At 49.6% G+C, this 2500-nt stretch overlaps 1 non-coding gene across 1 annotated transcript in view; it reads right to left on the bottom strand.

Annotated features, from left to right (window-relative positions):
- Nucleotides 1-855: 855 nt before the first annotated feature.
- Nucleotides 856-2500, bottom strand: part of LOC125500859 — a 1914-nt gene continuing 269 nt past the window's right edge. The window contains exon 1 of the ribosomal RNA XR_007278321.1: nucleotides 856-2500. This exon is cut by the window's right edge and continues 269 nt beyond it. This is a non-coding gene — a ribosomal RNA (small subunit ribosomal RNA).

The following is a 2500-nucleotide window of genomic DNA, read 5'->3' as shown; positions in this document are numbered from 1 at the left end:
TATAATTCGATCGAGCCATATTTTTTGTGTCTGGGGGGAACCACGGCACGTGGATTTTGGTAATGTTGCGCAAAAGGAATAAGATCTCAATTGCATTTCACGGGGCGAAAGTTCGTCGCCAACCTTCCGCCGCGGAGAACGCGACGTCACCCCGGTGGAGCTAAACTCCAGCCGGAGCAGGTTACCCCGTGAAAGTATGGTAACTTTTCTTCATGTGTATCTTTGAAAAGAAACAATTTGAAAAAAAAGCATAAAAAAAACCGTTCGATCAATCGCGCGCCACGCCTCGTACAAAGCGGGGGGATCGACCGAACGGTTGATTCAAACGCACACCAAGCGTCCCGTTCAACAGAAGCGGGCACTTGGTCGCCTCAGCAACGCGCACAATGTCGCTACCTCACACAAATCTGATCGACGAATGGCATCACGATCCGCATCGCTATCGTCCAGAATGGAAAGAGAGTTTTCGTTCTTGCGCCCCCGTAGGTTGGCGTAGTAGCAATGTCCTTTTATTTTTCTAGTGTTTTTTTTACCCATAGCCATTTATGCCTTAGTTTGTTTTTGGCTGCTGCACACGATATATTTTACCGTGATACACTAGTTGTAATGTCCTTTTTATATTATTTTCTCTCTCTTCCAACGGACATAGCAAGATCGTTCGTCGTCGACGTGTGTGAGTGCGACACGAGCCGTTTCGGCCGTTACGTAGTTCGATATTCGTGACACGCGTAAAATGTACGCCACCTCTTGTGCCATGTGTGTCTTTTGACTGGATTATAATTGCGTGAGATTCACGGTGGAATCTACCAAAATAATCATCGATTCGCTGCTTTTTTTTTCGCAGTAACGAAACGTTAATGATCCTTCCGCAGGTTCACCTACGGAAACCTTGTTACGACTTTTACTTCCTCTAAATGATCAAGTTTGGTCATCTTCCCGGCAACATCGGCAATGCCGAGGCATTGCCGCGTACCAGTCCGAAGACCTCACTAAATCATTCAATCGGTAGTAGCGACGGGCGGTGTGTACAAAGGGCAGGGACGTAATCAACGCGAGCTTATGACTCGCGCTTACTGGGAATTCCTCGTTCATGGGGAATAATTGCAAGCCCCAATCCCTAGCACGAAGGAGGTTCAGCGGGTTACCCGGGCCTTTCGGCCAGGGAAGACACGCTGATTCCTTCAGTGTAGCGCGCGTGCGGCCCAGAACATCTAAGGGCATCACAGACCTGTTATTGCTCAATCTCGTGCGGCTAGAAGCCGCCTGTCCCTCTAAGAAGATTTATTTGTACGCCGGTAGTAAAAACCTCCCGACCGAAGCCGGGGGCCTTCGAGATACCGGAAAGTACGCCTATTTAGCAGGCTAGAGTCTCGTTCGTTATCGGAATTAACCAGACAAATCGCTCCACCAACTAAGAACGGCCATGCACCACCACCCACCGAATCAAGAAAGAGCTCTCAATCTGTCAATCCTTCCGGTGTCCGGGCCTGGTGAGGTTTCCCGTGTTGAGTCAAATTAAGCCGCAGGCTCCACTCCTGGTGGTGCCCTTCCGTCAATTCCTTTAAGTTTCAGCTTTGCAACCATACTTCCCCCGGAACCCAAAAGCTTTGGTTTCCCGGAAGCTGCCCGCCGAGTCATCGGAGGAACTTCGGCGGATCGCTAGCTGGCATCGTTTATGGTTAGAACTAGGGCGGTATCTGATCGCCTTCGAACCTCTAACTTTCGTTCTTGATTAAAGAAAACATTTTTGGCAAATGCTTTCGCTTCTGTCCGTCTTGCGACGATCCAAGAATTTCACCTCTAACGTCGCAATACGAATGCCCCCATCTGTTCCTATTAATCATTACCTCGGGGTTCCGAAAACCAACAAAATAGAACCGAGGTCCTATTCCATTATTCCATGCACACAGTATTCAGGCGAAAATAGCCTGCTTTAAGCACTCTAATTTGTTCAAAGTAAACGTACCGGCCCACCTCGACACTCAATGAAGAGCACCGCGATGGGATATTAGTTGGGCCGCCCCGAAAGGCTAAGCCCACCGGTAGGACGTCCCACAATCATGCCAGTTAAACACCGCGAGCGGTGAACCGACAGCGTGGGACACAGATTCAACTACGAGCTTTTTAACCGCAACAACTTTAATATACGCTATTGGAGCTGGAATTACCGCGGCTGCTGGCACCAGACTTGCCCTCCAATTGATCCTCGTTAAAGGATTTAAAGTGTACTCATTCCGATTACGGGGCCTCGGATGAGTCCCGTATCGTTATTTTTCGTCACTACCTCCCCGTGCCGGGAGTGGGTAATTTGCGCGCCTGCTGCCTTCCTTGGATGTGGTAGCCGTTTCTCAGGCTCCCTCTCCGGAATCGAACCCTGATTCCCCGTTACCCGTTACAACCATGGTAGGCGCAGAACCTACCATCGACAGTTGATAAGGCAGACATTTGAAAGATGCGTCGCCGGTACCAAGACCGTGCGATCAGCCCAAAGTTATTCAGA

Source organism: Athalia rosae, chromosome 4 (genome assembly GCF_917208135.1).
Source record: "Athalia rosae chromosome 4, iyAthRosa1.1, whole genome shotgun sequence".
NCBI classification, from domain to species: Eukaryota; Metazoa; Arthropoda; class Insecta; order Hymenoptera; family Athaliidae; genus Athalia; species Athalia rosae.
This window is presented reverse-complemented; position numbering and strand designations above follow the sequence as displayed.